We start from the raw sequence: 17,815 nt of genomic DNA on the forward strand, positions 1-17,815 counted from the left end.
TTAGATAAGATTACCCTGTGGATTGAATCATATCTTTCCTCACCCAATGCAGTGCTTGTTTAATGGGCTCATGAACGAAGTGGCCATAATAACAGATACTGAGGTCCTTTGTGGATTTGCCACAGATTCATAGAACTCCTCTAACTGCAGCTGATCTGACTAATATAGCAACTGGGAGCCCAGGCTGTCAAAACAACAAAACCTGAGTCCCTGCTAAGTTATCATATCCTGGAGGGACTAACCTGTCTTTAACAAGTTGATGAACTATTCTGAAGAGTGTTCTAAAATATACCTAGAAAAAAAATTGGGGAAAATATCAAGCTAAGTCAGATTTCAAAGCTTACTTTTGATTTAATAAAGATTCTATAATTACATTAATTTCTTCCTACCAGGCACAGTTTTCTCTAAGTGATTAAAAAAAAAATCAAGGTGTGGAAAATACTGTTCATAGTGTTATGAGACAAATTACAGGAAAAAATAATCTAAATTTAGCGATAATACATTATAAATTGTGTTACACAGGGGGGAAATCTTGTTTGTTTTATTACACTCACATTGTATTTAATTTCAATTTGATGTTATCATTGAACTCAAATTCCATTTATTAATGCTATTCTTTTTCTTTAACCTTCTCAGTCAATAATTTGATTTTTAAAAAGTGATTCATAGCTTCAAAGTGAATGTCTCTTATTACTGATGATAAGATGTGGGCTTCCTTGCAAAACAATGTTTCTCCCATTTAAAACTGGAGGAAAACTGCTTGCTTCTCAATTGTTGGGAATATATGATGAATAATTTTTCTGTAGCTGCATTTTCAATGAATAAACAATAAGAGCTTATAGAAATTAAATTTCAGAAATAATTATTCATAGTGTAGGAATTATTTGCTATTAATAGTTGTTAAAAATGTTGAAATAAATTTATTTAAATGTATTAAAATCATTTAATGAGAAAGACATACAAAATAAATTCAGGAAAAATCTTAATTTTAATATGGATTGATGATTTATAATTCTCATATACCTGAACAGTCTTCCTATTGTCCATTTTTTTGCCCTTATTTCATAGATGAAAAAGGAAAAGTTACCTGTCTTCTTAATGATATAATATGTAAGCACTACTCTGGTGACATACAGAAAAAGTTCCTAGGCATCCTTTAAAAAATAGTGAAGCCAGTTGATACTGACAATTTGTCTACTAGGTGAATGTCTCCATATGGGCTAACATTAAAATAATCATAGTTTATTCTGTGAAAAAATTCTTGAGCTCATTGAGTAAATGAGGTTTAAATACATGTAGCTAGGTAACATTTGAATAGTTGTTTAAAGAGTGTAGAGAAGATATTAAAGGCAGTCTATGTATATTAATCAGTTTTTAAAAAAATCAAATAATTGCCATAGGAATTCAGAGAAGGGACAGATTATTTCAGACAGCCTTGGTCTGGAGCATTGTCACTTTTCAATGAGAAATTTGTCTGGTTCTGAATGTGGTTTTCTGGGCCAGGATGGATAAACAAGGAGATAATTATGGACTAAGCTTTAATACGTCTTGACTGAAAATATGCATAGCTTGGCAACTTCATTGTTTAAATATCAGTGTTAACTAGAAATGTAAATCAGGCAGTCAGATCTGAAGAGTACTAGGACTTCACGCGTGTATGCTAAGTTGCTTCAGTCATGTCCAACTCTGGGACCCTATGGACTGTACCCCGTCAGTCTCCTCTGTCCATGGGATTCTCCAGGCAACAATACTGGAGTGGATTGCTGTTTCCTCCTCCAGGGGATTTTCCCAACCCAGGGATGGAACCTGAGTCTCTTATGTCTCCTGCATTGGCAAGTGAGTTCTTTACCATAGCACCACCACTTGCTGTTAATTCACAGAAGGAAGTGAGATCTGAGCTGTTTAAAATATGAGGAAAGACTTGAATCTTTAGAGAGGAAGATCACTATAGAGCATTTGGGGCATATGAAACAAAAAAGACCTGGGGATGCTTATGGTGCAGGGAATAAACATGTTGGTTGAAGCGGAGGCAGCATAAAGGAAATAGTTGACAATAATGCCAGGAACTTGGGATGTCTGTTGATGCCAAATATGAAAGACTTTGAATACTGAAGTTAACTTAAGTTCTGGGAGTGATGGCTTGGGGATTAGATTTGGAAGAAGTTGATGACATAGAAGAAAAACAAAAGGACAAAATAATAAAGAATGTCGTTTTCCTGAAAGATGTATGCCACACTTTATGACACATCACTCTGGAACTTCCATCCCAAATAAACTTACATGGCCTGTCACTCAATGTAACCATCCACACCCAGTTCCTTGTAGAGATAAACATAAACTATGAATTGGTAAATTGATATGTGTTTTTTATACTATAATGATTCTGAAATTTCAATGTGAGAGTTTGCTTGCATTTAAAAAAAGTGAGCTTTCAGAAAGAGTAATCAGTTCAGACATAGACATACCTCTCTCTTATACCTTACTGTTCATACTGTTCTGTTCATACTGTTCATGGGGTTCTCAAGGCAAGAATACTGAAGTGGTTTGCCATTCCCTTCTTCAGTGGACCACATTCTGTCAGACCTCTCCACCATGACCCATCCATCTTGTGTGGCCCCACATGGCATGGCTTAGTTTCATTGAGTTAGACAAGGCTGTGGTCCATGCAATCAGATTGGCTAGTTTTCTGTGATTATGGTTTCAGTGTGTTGGCCCTCTGATGCCCTCTGGCAACACCTATCATCTTACGTGGGTTTCTCTTACCTTGGACATGGCGTATCTCTTGACGGCTGCTCCAGCAAAGTGCAGCCTCTGCTCCTTACCTTGGATGAGGGATATCTCCTCATGGCCACCCCTCCTGACCTTGAACGTGGAATAACAGGCAAATTTGGCCTTGGAGTATGGAATGAAGCAGGGCAAAGGCTAATAGAGTTTTGCCAAGAGACCGCACTGGTCATAGCAAACACCCTCTTCCAACAACACAAGAGAAGACTCTACATATGAACATCACCAGATGGTCAATACCAAAATATCAGATTGATTATATTCTTTGCAGCCAAACATGGAGAAGCACTATACAGTCAGCAAAAACAAGACCGAGACCTGACTGTGGCTCAGATCATGAATGCCTTATTGCCAAATTCAGACTTAAATTGAAGAAAGTGGGGAAAACCACTAGACCATTCAGGTATGACCTAAATTAAATCCCTTATGATTATACAGTGGAAGTGAGAAATAGATTTAAGGGACTAGATCTGATAGACAGAATGCCTGATGAACTATGGACAGAAGTTCATGACATTGCACAGGAGACAGGGATCAAGACCATCCCCATGGAAAATAAATGCAAAAAGGCAAAATGGCTGTCTGAGGAGGCCTTACAAATAGCTGTTAAAAGAAGAGAAGTGAAAAGCAAAGGGGCAAAGGAAAGATATAAGCATCTGAATGCAGAGTTCCAAAGAATAGCAAGAAGAGATAAGAAAGTCTTCCTCAGCAATCCATGCAAAGAAATAGAGGAAAACAACAGAATGGGAAAGACTAGAGATCTCTTCAAGAAAATTAGAGATACCAAGGGAACATTTCATGAAAAGATGGGCTTGATAAAGGACAGAAATGGTATGGATCTAACAGAAGCAGAAGATATTAAGAAGAGGTGGGAAGAATACACTGAAGAACTATACAAAAAAGAGCTTCATGACCAAGGTAATCACGATGGTGTGATCACTCACCTAGAGCCAGACATCCTGGAATGTGAAGTCAAGTGGGTCTTCGGAAGCATCACTACGAACAAAGCTAGTGGAGGTGATGGTATTCCAGTTGAGCTATTTCAAATCCTGAAAGATGATGCTGTGAAAGTGCTGCACTCAATATGCCAGCAAATTTGGAAAACTCAGCAGTGGCCACAGGACACAGGACTGGAAAAGGTTAGTTTTCATTCCAATCCCAAAGAAAGGCAATGCCAAAGAATGCTCAAACTACCTCACAATTGCACTCATCTCACACACTAGTAAAGTAATGCTCAAAATTCTCCAAGCCAGGCTTCAGCGATATATGAACCATGAACTTCCAGATGTTCAAGCTGGTTTTAGAAAAGACAGAGGAACCAGAGATCAAATTGCCAACGTCTGCTGGATCATTGAAAAAGCAAGAGAGTTCCAGAAAAACATCTATTTCTGCTTTTTGACTATGCCAAAGCCTTTGACTATGCGGATCACAATATACTGTGGAAAATTCTGAAAGAGATGGGAATACCAGACCACATGACCTGCCTCTTGAGAAACCTAGATGCAGGTCAGGAAGCAACAATTAGAACTGGACATGGAACAACAGACTGGTTCCAAATAGGAAAAGGAGTATGTCAAGGCTGTATATTGTCACCCTGCTTATTTAACTTCTATGCAGAGTACATCATGAAAAATGCTGGGCTTGAAGAAGCACAGACTGGAATCAAGATTGCTGCGAGAAATATCAATAACCTCAGATATGCAGATGACACCACCCTTATGGCAGAAAGCAAAGGGGAACTAAAAAGTCTCTTGATGAAAGTGAAAGAGTAGAGTGAAAAAGTTGGCTTAAAGCTCAACATTCAGAAAACGAAGATCATGGCCTCTGGTCCCATCACTTCATGGGAAATAGATGGGGAAACAGTGGAAACTGTGTCAGACTTTATTTTTCTGGGCTCCAAAATCACTGCAGATGGTGATTGCAGCCATGAAATTAAAAAACACTTACTCCTTGGAAGGAAAATTGTGACCAACCTAGATAGCATATTGAAAAGCATAGATATTGCTTTGCCAACAATGATCTGTCTAGTCAAGGCTATGGTTTTTCCAGTGGTCATGTATGGATGTGAGAGTTGGACTGTGAAGAAAGCTGAGTGCCAAAGAATTTATTCTTTTGAGCTGTGGTGTTGGAGAAGACTCTTGAGAGTCCCTTGGACTTCAAGGAGATCCAACCAGTCCATCCTAAAGGAGATCAGTCCTGGGTGTTCATTGGAAGGACTGATGCTGAAGGTGAAACTCCAATACTTTGGCCAACTCATGAGAAGAGTTGTCTCCTTGGAAAAGACCCTGATTCTGGGAGGGATTGGGGGCAGGAGGAGAAAGGGACAGCAGAGGATGAGATGGCTGGGTGGCATCATCGACTTGATGGACATGAGTCCATCACCGGGAGTTGGTGATGGACAGGGAGGCCTGGTGTTCTGAGATTCATGGGATTGCAAAGAGTTAGACACGACTGAGTGACTGAACTGAACTGAACTGAACTGATACCTTACTGTGAATGCTTCCTCTACGAACTTTTCCCAAAGAGTAAGATCAGATGATATGGTTAAGAAGGTAATGAGTCAAAGAGAGGTAGATATAGCACATTCATGTCAGTTTAACTTTCTACTAATTCTGTATGGGTAAAGACATGAGACGGGAGCCCTGGTGTGCTGTGATTCATGAGGTCGCAAAGAGTTGGACACGACTGAGCGACTGAACTGAACTGGACTGAAAGACATGAGAAGAGATGCTACTGTGGAGAAATAAAATATTAAAGTCTGTTCCTCTGATCCCAACAATTCTACCTCAGGTTTGTCCAGGACAAGCAATTACTTTTCTGCTTTCCCCAAATTGACTTGTTGGACAGCTATTCTTTTTTTTTTTTTTTTTAAATTTTATTTTTTAAAAAAAAATCACATGCTCCCCATCCTGAACCCTCCTCCCTCCCAACCTCCCCATACCATCCCCCTGGGCCTTCCCAGCGCACCAGCCCCAAGCATCCAGCATCGTGCACTGAACCTGGACTGGCATCTCGTTTCATACATGACATTTCACATGTTTCACATGTTTTTTTTAATGTGGACCTTTTTTTAAAAAAAAAACTATTGAATTTGTTACAATTGCTTCTGTTTTGTGTTTTGATGTTTTGGCTTTGAGGCATGTGGGATGTTAGCTCCCTGACCAGGGATTAAACCTGTACCCACTGCACTGGACGGTGGAGTCTTAACCACTGCACCAATAGGAAAGTCCCTGGACAGCTGTTCTTATTTTTGCAAATGTATAATGGAATGATTTGTTGAGCGAGTTCAGCATTAAACCTATCAGATAGAGATATTCTCCCAGAATGGAGGTCTTGGAGAATTCCCAGAAAGATGAAGAAAAGTTTTTATTACCGTATTTTCTCTTTAATTTTGACATCTTTACATAGGAGGGTCACCAGTATTCTCTTTCCAGTTCCCTGGTCTAAAAGTCACTTTCAGAGTGTCGTCTCTTACTGTACCTTCTGAATATCCTCTTGAATTCTATTTAAAGACTGATCTTGCTTTTCATTAAGAAAGTGAGACATCTTATTTCAAATATGCTTTCCTTGGATAGAATAGATAGCAGGCAGAGATTTATGTGTGAGTTCTGAAAGCTTTTTACCAAAGATATTTGGAACATTCATTTTTTTGATATCTCGTTGTTATCTGCAAACATAAAGTGGCCACCAAGATGTTGAAGTACAAGGATTTTGGTTATTATCAATTTAAAATTGAAGTTCTTTGTTAAAGAATTTATGGAACTATAATGGAATTTATGGAACGTTAATTTATGGAACTATTTAAGAAAAAAATTGCACATGGTCTTATTGTGTTAGTTCCTGGTTGTTATGAATCTGATTTTGCCCATGTTTGGGCAAGTTGATAAGTTTCTAAGAATTCTTTGACATTCCAGGCATATTGTTTGTTAGGGGCCTGCCAAGTCACAAAGCACATAAGGCAGCTCATGGCAAACTGTTTGCCTCAATATTTAGCATCATATTCTCAAATGGACCAGAAGGGCCTGCTGGAGAACACAAGATATTTGGCAGATATTTCAACCAGCACTGTTAGCTCTATGTGAAAAAAAAAGGATAAAAGCTCCACCAGGTATAGGATGATCAGCAATAATGTCGTTACGTTGATACAGGCACGATTTAAGTAGGGCCTGAATTAAATGCTTTATCAGATTCCACAGCCCCAGTAATGCAGCCTTAAATAATAAGTATTTATTTAGCTTACAAGCCTACAGGTCAATGATTTAGTCTTGGCTCTGCTGGGCAGTTCCTCTTTTGACTGGGCTCCTTCACATGTCTGGCTATCACTTGGAGTGATGGAGCCACTGGACTGTACCACCTGTCTGTTTTACTACAACAGGCTAGCCCAAGCAGGTTCCCATGGCAAAGACAGAGGAGTGAGAGGAGAACAAGGACATGCACATGGCGCCTTGAGGTCCAGGCTCGGAACTGACACGCTATTCAGTTCTATCATATCCTATTAGCCGTAATAGGTCATGGAGCTAGCCCAGATTCAAGGAATACGGATATTGACTTCTCTTGATAGAAGGAGTTGTGAAGTGGTGAGGAATTGGACCATCAGTGCAATAAATCTGCTACAAAATGCAGAACTCCAAGGACTGCATACTTCATCCCTAAGCTACCATGTAGCTACATGTCAGTCTAGGTGCTTCTGAGCTAGGACATCCAGGCCTAAGGAAATGAGATTCAATTGTACATTATTCTCAGTACAGAGTAGATAAACAGGTACCTCTTTTAGATTTACAGTATTACAATAACCAGAGATTATGCTGTAATGAGTATGAGAATGCTGTGGACTGAATGCTTGTGCCTCCCTCGCCACTGCCCCCCACATGCTAAGAACTGGTATAGAGAAAGTGCAGTGAGTGTTGTTATAACAAACACCTAAAAATGTAGAAGCAATTTTGAAATTAAGAACAGGCATTTCTTGCTTTATTGTACTTGGCTTTATTTTGCTTCACAGATATTGTGTTTTTTACAAATTGAAGATTCGTGGGAACCCTGCATTGTCACATGATGGTTAGCTTTTTTTTTTTTAAGCAATGAAGTATTTGTTAATTAAGTTATGCATGCATGCTGATTTGCTTCAGTCATGTCTGATTCTTTGCGACCCTATTGACTGTAGCCCACCAGGCCCCTCTGTCCACGGGATTCTCCAGGCACGAATACTCGAGTAAGTTGACATGCCCTCCTCCAGGGGATCTTCCCAACCCTGGAACTGAATCTGTCTTTTATGTCTCCTGCACTGGCAGGCAGGTTATTTACCACTTGTGTCACCTGGGAAACCCTAGCTATGTTACATACATTGCTAAGAAGACATAATGTTGCTGCACACTTAATATACTATAGTATCTCATGGGTAGAAGCTAGAAGAGTTTTGAGCTGTATACTGGAAAAAGCCCCAATTGCCTTGAACAGACTGTTAGGAGCACTTTTCAGGGGAGTTCAGAGAAAAAGCCCCAGGCTTCCCTGGTGGCCCAGCTGGTAAAGAATCCTCCTGCAGTGTGGAAGACGTGGGTTTGATCCCTGGGTTGGGAAGATCCCCTGGAGAAGGGAATGGCTATCCACTCCAGTATTCTTGCCTGGAGAATTCCATGGAGAGAGGAACCTGGCAGGCTATGTATATGGGATCGCAAAGAGTTGGACACAACTGAGTGACTCTCACTTTCAGGAAAAAAAAGAGGAGAGCTGTAGAAAAAGCCTCAATCTTCTTAGAGAACACCTAAGTCATCCCAGACAAAATGCTGATGGAATAAGGATGGTAAAAGCCATTCTGACAAGGTTTCAGATAGAAATGAGAAATGTGTGATTTAAAACTAAAAGAAAGGCCATTCTTGCTATACAGTGGCAAAGAAGTTGGCTGAATTGTGCTCACATTCTAAAGATTTATAGAAGGCAGAACTTGTGAGAGATGAATTTGGATATTTAACCAAAGCTGTTTTTAGGCAAACGGTTGGCTCAACGGTTTAGAGCCTATTGACTGCCTAATAGTAAGATTCAAGAAAGAGAAAGGTTTAAAGATGGAATCATTGAGAATTCCCTGGCAGTCCAGTGGTTAGGACTTCTCACCACTGAGGGCACTGGTTTGATCCCTGGTTGGGGCAAGCCAGGCAGTGCGGCCAAAATATCTATGAAATTGTTTATCAAAAGGGAGGCAGAATTTAATGGTTGGGAAAATCCTCAGCTTATCCATATTGTAAAGAAAGAGAAACCTGTCATATTTAAGGGTGTGGCTGTACAACTGTAATGAGGAGATTAGTCAGCCATCTCCATAGAAACCAAGAGCTCTTGTTCAAGATAATGAAAGAATGCAAATCATGGGTGGGGGTTCCCATGGGACCTCAGTGTGTGTTGCTCACCTCCCATCGCTGGCTCCACTCTTGTGCTTTGGGGCCACATGCCCGACTGCCTGGGGTATGGCTCTGGTTGACTAGGTAGCATCTCTGGAGCATGCAGATGACAGCCACTGGCCATGTCTGTACTGTTGTCTGGGTAGGGTCACAGAGTGCCCAGCCTTGGGGAAATAACTGCTTCCACCAGAATTTCAAAAAACACATGTCAGATCTACTGGGCACTGGATTTCACCCCCAAACTGTGGGCAAAGATCTTAGTTTGCGGGGAGAGACCAAGCAGAGAGTCAAGATGGGGCTTTCCAGCCAAGCTGTGGGGACAGGTCTATGAAGAGTGTTGGGGACCAGTATGGTGAAACTGCAGGGGAAGGAGGGATACCTGGCCTGGTGGGCCTGAAGAGCAGAGCATTGGGCCAAAGAGGATTATTCTTGAGCCTTATGGTCTAACAGAACCCACTGCACTGGATTTTGGACTTGCTTGGTATGGTCACTTCTTTCTTATTTCCTAATTCTCCCTTTTGGAAGGAAATGTCTGTCCTATCCCTGTCATGCCATTGTGTTTTGGAACCACGTAACCTGTTTGATTTCCCAGGCTTACTGTGAGGGCAGTTTGCCTTGAGATGAATCATATCTTGAGTCTTGCCCATCTGATTTAGATGATGTTTAGATAGGACTTTGGATTTACATTTTAAAGGTAATGCTGGAATGATTTAGGACTTTTGGGGCTATTAAGATGGAATGAATGCATTGTGCATGCAATAAGGACGAGAATTTGGTGCGGCACGGCTGGGGTGGAGGGGCAGGGGGAGGGGGTGGGAGGAACAGTGGCAGAATGCTATGAACTGAATATTTGCATCCTCCCCAAATCTATGTGTTGAAACCTAACTCTCAAAGTGACATGTTTAGAGGTGGGATCTCTGGGGGGTGATTGGGTCATGAAGGTGGGGCCCTCATGAATGAGATTAGTGACCTTATGAAACAGACTCCAGAGAGCTTCCTTGTCCCTTTCACCACATATTCAGTTCAGTTCAATCACTCAGTCGTGTCCCACTCTTTGTGACCCTATGGCCTGCAGCATGCCAGGCCTCCCTGTCCATCACCAAATCCTAAAGCCTACTCAAACTCATGTCCATTCCATTGGTGATGCCATCCAACCATTTCATCCTCTGTTGTCCCCTTCTCCTCCCACCTTCAATCTTTCCCAGCATCAGAGTCTTTTCCAATAAGTCAGTTCTTCACATCAGGTGGCCAAAGTATTGGAGTTTCAGCCTCAGCATCAGTCCTTCCAATGAACACTCAGGACTGATTTCCTTTAGGACTGACTGGTTGGATCTCCTTGCAGTCCAAGGACTCTCAAGAGTCTTCTCCAACACCACAGTTGAAAAGCATCAATTCTTCGACACCCAGCTTTCTTTGTAGTCCAACTCTTACATCCAAACATGACTACTGGAAAAACCACAGCTTTGACTAAAGATGGAACCAACTTCTATGAACCAAGAAATTGGCTTTCACAAGACACTGAATCTTCTGGTGCTTTGATTTTTGACTTCCCAGCCCCCAGAAACATGAAAAAGAAATATTTGTCAAATTGTGATGATGGAGAAGACTCTTGAGAGTCCCTTGGACTGCAAGGAGGTCAAAGCAGTCAATCCTAAAGGAAATCAATCCTAAATATTCGTTGGAAGGACTGATGCTGAAGTTGAAGCTCCAATACTTTGGCCACCTGATGCAAAGAGTTGGTTCATTGGAAAAGTCCCTGATTCTGGGAAAGATTGAGGTCGAAATGAGAAGAGGGTGGCAGAGGATGAGATGGTAAGATAGCATCACTGACTCAATGGACATGAACTTGAGCTAACTCTGGGAGATAGTGAAGGACAGAGAAGCCTGGAGGGCTACAGTCTATGGAATTGTAAAGAGTCAGGCATGCCTTAGTGACTGAACAACAACAAGCCATCTAGTCTAGGGTATTTTATTATGGCAGCTTGATCTAAGAAATAGTAATAGATATTTATTAAAAATATTTAGAATTGAGCATCATGAGCATATATTGATCTTTTCAAATAGTTTTGTTAAAAAGGGAAAAAATTGAAAATTGGACTTTCAGGGAACAGAATTTTCTGGAATATATAATTATATTTATTTCTAGTAGTGCTTTCTAATAACCACCCTGGTCAAAAATGCCTTATGTCCTCCACTGTATTGGTAACAATGACCAGTAACAATCATTTTCAAAAGGTTTTTTATTGGGATTGTAATGCCAATCTTTGGATAGGCTAATTTTTGAAAGTATTTATTGGATATCTTTAATACACTAAGAAGTACTAGGCATTGAGTCTTTTTCACCACTTTTTTATTATGTAAATATCATATAAAATACATTATATATGGCATGCAGGAATTTAACATTAGAAAATCTATCATATAATTTATCACATTCACATATTATAATTGATAATTCTGGAAATTCTATACTGGTTCATAATTTTTTCCCAAATCTTAATATTCATTTATTACTGTAAAATGAAAGGAAGAATGAAAGTGAAAATTAAAGTCATTCAGTCATGTCCAACTCTTTGCAACCCCACGGACTATACAGTCCATGGAATTCTCCAGGCCAGAATACTGGAGTGGGTAACCATTCCCTTCTCCAGGGACCTTCCGAACCCAGGGATCGAACCCAGGTCTCCCACATTGCAGGCAGATCCTTTACCAGCTGAGTCACCAGGGAAGCCCCCAAAAGAAAAATGTTGCCTCCTAATAGGATAATATTTAACAGAATGAATGATAATGATAAGAAAAAGAATAAGAAAGAGCAGGAAAAAAGAGGACAAAAAGAAAAAAAGGTGAATAAAAATCTAGCTAACATATATGATGTCCTAATTTGTATTAGGCTTTGCTCTGAATATATTACCTGTATTAGCTCATTGACTCTTACAATAGCCCAAATGAAGTGTCTGCTACTTTTATCTTTAATTTATAGATGATAACATTTACACAGATATTAAGTAGTCTTCTGAAAGTCAGATGCAGAGTCAATATCCACTTTAGTTGATGGAAAGAAAGAATGAAAGAGCCATGAAGATAAATAATTATATTGCATTGTGATAGAGGTAACATTTAATCTTTAAAACATTGCTGTAAACTAGATATTATTATTGCTATCTTCATTACATATATGTGGAGTTTGAGTCTTAAGAGAGTTTAGTGGGTCTGCCTAGGCCATCACTCGGCTAGAAAGTGGTAGAACTGGGAATATACTCAGGTTGACTTTAAGTTTGCTGTTGTTTAGTCACTCAGTTGGGTCTGACTCTTTGAGACCCCATGAGCTGCAGGGTTCCAGGCTTCCCTGTCCTTCAAACTCAATGTCCATTGAGTTGGTGATGCCATCCAACCATATCATCCTCTGTTGCTCCCTTCTCCTCTTGCCCTCAATCTTTCCCAACGTCACAAAGAGCCAATGAGTTGGCTTTTTGAATCAGGCGGCCAAAGTATTGGAACTTCAGCTTCAGCATCAGTAAAGTACCTCAAAATATTTTTGTAAGGTAAGATCCTAAGTAGGAGGTCGCCTTTAAATCAGACTTTAAAATATTTTAGCACTTTATCCATTTTTGCATCTTTCTTCCTACAGTTTTCCTATAACAATTTCTTTGAGTTTTGTGTTATTAACATAGATTACATCCTTTGCAGATTGTTTCTTTTTGTAAGGTCTTCATCACGATTAGAGCATTCAAACACAGTAATAAATAGTCCTTTTTATTTTAAAGTGAATCTCATACACATTTCCATAAAAATCCTTTGAAATTTGTCATTGTTGGTTACCTTTACCAAAACAATGAGAACATAAGGCATTTGACCAGTGTGGTGATTAGAAAATGCTACTTGAAACAAATATACATTCCAGAAGGTACTCTTCCCCAAAAGTCCATGTGCATCTTTCAGTTTAAAGTAATTAAATCTATGTAGCAAAGAAAGCAGCCTAGAAATGAAGCCACTCACCAGCTATTTATTCATCTAATTTGCTAGCTGCTACATCTTTCATTGAGTCATCTATTTTCCTACTATATTTATGTGGATAAATGGTCAAGAATATATCTGTGTGGATGTCTTAGCCATCTATTTTTCAATTATTCCTTGGGTTAGTGTGAAAGTTGCTCAGTTGTGTCTGACTCTTTGCGATCCATGGGATCCATTCTCCAGGCAAGAGCATTGGAGTGAGTTGCCATGCCATTCTCCAGGGGATCTTCCCAACCCAGGGATTGAACCCAGGTCTCCTGCGTTGCGGGTGGATTCTTTACCAGCTAAGCCACCAGGGAAGCCCATTCCTTAGCTTAGGTACTGTTTTATGCTAACTTCATATCACTTCACTGAGTTCTTTGGTGAATTCTAACACTGCAGCACTCTGACTGCAAAAGGCGGTTTTCTTCAGCCAATATTTCCTTTCTAATACAATATGTAAACAATTTTAGTTTTTGGCTTTTTGGACAGTGCTGTTACAAATTGCAGCTTGTATTTCTGATTCTTTTCCTCAAATAAATCTTTGAAAATAAATCAGTGTGCTATTTCCCAAACTTACATCATACAACCCTGACATTTGAATCGTTTCAACAATGTGTCTTGGAAATATTTCCAGTATCTTTTTAGTCAAAGTTTCATAACTTAATCCTGACATGGGCAATTGCTGACTTATTTGCATCTTTTCCTGATTATAACTCTACAAAAAAAATTTTAAGGGTCTCTGGCCTGATTTTTTATATGAAATGAGAGAAAGAAGCAACATACTCTCACAAGTAAAAATGTAAGTGTGGTATAGAATACTTTGATCGTTGTCTGCCTAAGGATCTTTCTTCTCCTTTTCAGGGTCTTCTGGGAAGTTGCTGGATATCATTAGCAGATACAGCTTCTTCCTCTTTTCATTACTGAATTTTCTTTTTTTCCTTATGAAGCATTAAATCCTCTAGTCTCAAGAATTTCTAAATCTCCCTCATTACACATCTATAATTAGTATAATTTGGGAACACTGGTTTTTGCTCTCTTTTGACTCCATTCCATGTTTTGGTTCTCTTGTTGTGGTGGCCAAAGTATTGTAGCTTCAGCTTCAGCATCTGTCCTTCCAATGAATATTCAGGGTTGATTTCCTTTAGGATCGACTGCTTTAATCTCTTTGTTGTCCAAGGGACTCTTGAGAGTCTTTCTTCTCTTACCCATTTTTTTTTTTTTTTTTGACTGTGTGCCGTATCATGTGGCATCTTAGTTCCTCAACACGGATCAAACCCACTCCCCCTGCAGTGGGAATGCAGAGTCTTAACCACTAGACCATTTGGGAATTCCCTCCTTTTACCCTTCCTCATCCAGATCTTTAGTGCCAACATTTTTTTTCCTGATTTGCCTACCCACGTCCAGCCTGCGGTCATGACTGTAGGAGTTTTCTCATTCGTTTTGTTCCCTGGTAATTCTCTATAGAATCATCATAGTATACATTAGAAGTACAACATGATGATTCTCATATTAGGCATTCTTGGTAAAGAAACTGAAGGACAATGACCTGAATATGTCACTGAAAATGAGGACAGACTAAGGTTCAGAAGTCAAAGTTCAGACTCAACTTAGTCCAATGCTGTCCAGCTCTACTGCTGTTTCCCATTTTAGGAAGTATAAACATGACCATTTTTGCCCCAATTTTAATTTATTTTACCTTTATATAAATTCATAACAGTAACCTCCAACCTCATATTTACTAAGATGTTACATTTTTTTTTCAGAGCTTCCCATTTTAAGTAGCATTTCTTACATGATAGTTACCTGAAGAAAGCAAAAAAAAAAAGAAAAAGTGAAATGTGCATTGGATCAGACCTGCTTGACGTCAGCAAATTTCTGCAAAACAGACAGATGATATTCATAACCTCAAAGTATCTTTTTAAAGAAGTAGCACAGCACAACTTATTGTTAGTGCTCAGACGTACAATCACTCTCAGCATCAATTGCTCCCAGTTTGATGAATTTTGTTCTTTCACTGATCAGAATGTTCTTTCTTCTTTTCTGGAAAAAAAATTCTGGAAAGATATCTTCCAATGCTGAAGAAGTCTTTAAGGCTTATCATTGGACCTTGATGGAATTAGAAGACTACTGATTTGTTCAGAAAACCTCAGACAAGTTTAAAAATAGTATGTACTTAGTAAAACTGTACTGAGAAAAGAGCATATGGTTATATTACTTAGTGGTTTCTATGAATAGCCTTCATGTGCAACTGTTTCATTTATCAGGGAGTTTTCATTTCTACACCTGCAGATACATCCCAAACCAGGCTTATTTTGAGCTTATGTTTCCCCTTTTATAGAAGATAGTATCATGTGAAACCATGGGGTGGGGGGAGGGACAGAATTGATTTATAATTTCAATCAACTAGTTCTTTAACATTTTCCTGGCATTTGACTTCCATTAAGTTGTTAAGTTGTTTGGACAGAATCCCATTGTTGATTACTTATATTTTGGGGATTGACTTTCTTATTTTAACCAAAAAAAAAAAAAAAGTGATTCTCACTTTTCTCTTGAGCCATTGCAAGAAAGACAGCATTGCAAGTGTAAGGGAGGATGTTTTTCAAATTAAATTTTTACTCTTTATTTGAATATAATTAAACTGTCAAGTGGTTTATTTGAGGCTGTGAAATTTGTGGACACTGGCAAAAACTTTCCTGCATTACTGAAAGAAATCCAGGTGACTAGCTTCTCCCTGTCTCACAGACCTATCACAACTTTCTTCTTTCTCCTTTTCCAATTCTGATTTTCTGTCTCCCAGTCTCCAGCTGCTTTTGACCCTGTCACTCAGGATTGAGGCATCTGGCTTTACCTCTGTGTGACACATATTCCTTAGGTCTGGACAGGAAAAGCAGATGTCATGAGACTGTGGGCCTTACAGGTTTGAAGTCAGGGTCTATTAGTGTGATTGGAAAAGATAGGCTGGGCTGGGGATTTGGGGTCACATGAATCAGGTCAAATACTCAATGTAGTATTTACTCTAGAAATTCTTCTGAGATGTGTTCTTTTTCTCCCTGATTTTTCCTTTTTCTCATTTCCTGACCATTACTCCCATACTCCTCCAGATATACACACACCATTTTCCATTCTGCTGCTTTTTTCTGACTTGCCTGGTTATGTGTGTATGTGCATCAATATTGCCCTTATGAGAAGTGTTTGGACAAGTACCTTTCTGCTTTCATTTCTTTGATTCTAAAGTGGTGCTAGTAATACCTAGCCCTGGAATTATGAGGAAAATTAAATAACACAGGGTTTACAAAATGTCTTGTATCCTGCCTAGTACACAGTAAATATACCCTAAATGATAATTATTGCTATTATATGACTCAGTTAGAACAGGTTATGAGTTCCAGGGACTTCTCTGGTGGTTCAGTGGTTAAGATTCTATGCTTCCAATGCAGGGGCCCTGGGTCAGAGAACTACTGGAGCGGGTTGCCATGCCCTCCTCCAGGGATCTTCCGGGTTCTTCCCAACCCAGGGATCAAAACCAGGTCTTTCTCATTGCAGGTAGATTCTTTACTGTCAGAGCCACCAGGAAAGCCCAAGACACTGAACTGGGTAGCCTATCCCTTCTCCAGGGGATCACCCCAACGTAAGGATTGAACCAGGGTCTCCTGCATTGCAGGTGAATTCTTTACCAGTTGAGCCACCAGGGAAGCCCATGTATATTCATACATATTATTAATATATTAGTAAAAACTATATTATTATATATATTATAGTATATATAAGTTATATAAATATATTTAAAAGTATATACATTACTTATATATATACTACTAATATATATATATATATATATATATATACACATATATACACTGCTGCTGCTGCTGCTGCATCACTTTAGTTGTGTCTGACTCTGTGCGACCCCATAGATGGCAGCCCACCAGGCTCCTCCGTCCCTGGGATTCTCCAGGCAAGAACACTGGAGTGGGTTGCCATTTCCTTCTCCAATGCATGAAAGTGAAAAGTGAAAGTGAAGTCACTCAGTCGTATCCAACTCCTAGTGACCCCATGGACTTCAGCCCACCAGGCTCCTCCGTCCATGGGATTCTCCAGGCAAGAGTACTGGAGTGGGTTGCCATTTCCTTCTCCAATGCATGAAAGTGAAAAGTGAAAGTGAAGTCGCTCAGTCGTGTCCGACTCTAGCGACCCCATGGACTGCAGCCTACCAGGCTCCTCTGTCCATGGGATTTTCTAGGCAAAAGTACTGGAGTGGGGTGCCATTGCCTTCTCCATATATATACACACACACTATATATTCACTCTACTTTAAGTATATTATGTATTCTTAAAGACCAAACCCAAGATCAAAGATTAAACTGTGGGTCCAAACAGAGGCAGTAGGCAAGAAGTACTGGAGATGGTTTGTAGGGATCAGATTGTCTAGCAGGAAGCAGAGAGAATCCTAGTCCAGGAATGATGGTAGTATATGACATGGGAAAAGTCCTGAAAGATGAAGGTTAGCAAATTAGCTAAAAGACTAGATTTTTCCTCAGCCAGAAAAAGGAATGAAGTTTGGTTATTTTTAGAGATGTGGATGGACCTAGAGTCTGTCATATGGAGTGAAGTAAGTCAGATAGAGAAAAATAAATATCATATGTTAATGC

General features: G+C 39.5%; 1 protein-coding gene across 37 annotated transcripts in view; it reads left to right on the forward strand.

Annotated features, from left to right (window-relative positions):
* The window catches only part of LOC147361797 (uncharacterized), a 331,684-nt gene that overhangs the window by 106,551 nt on the left and 207,318 nt on the right, over positions 1-17,815 (forward strand). The window lies entirely within an intron of this gene.

This window comes from Bos grunniens, chromosome 12 (assembly GCF_055505025.1).
Source record: "Bos grunniens cultivar Pamir isolate PY7600 chromosome 12, Bosgru_T2T1.0, whole genome shotgun sequence".
Lineage (NCBI taxonomy): Eukaryota > Metazoa > Chordata > Mammalia > Artiodactyla > Bovidae > Bos > Bos grunniens.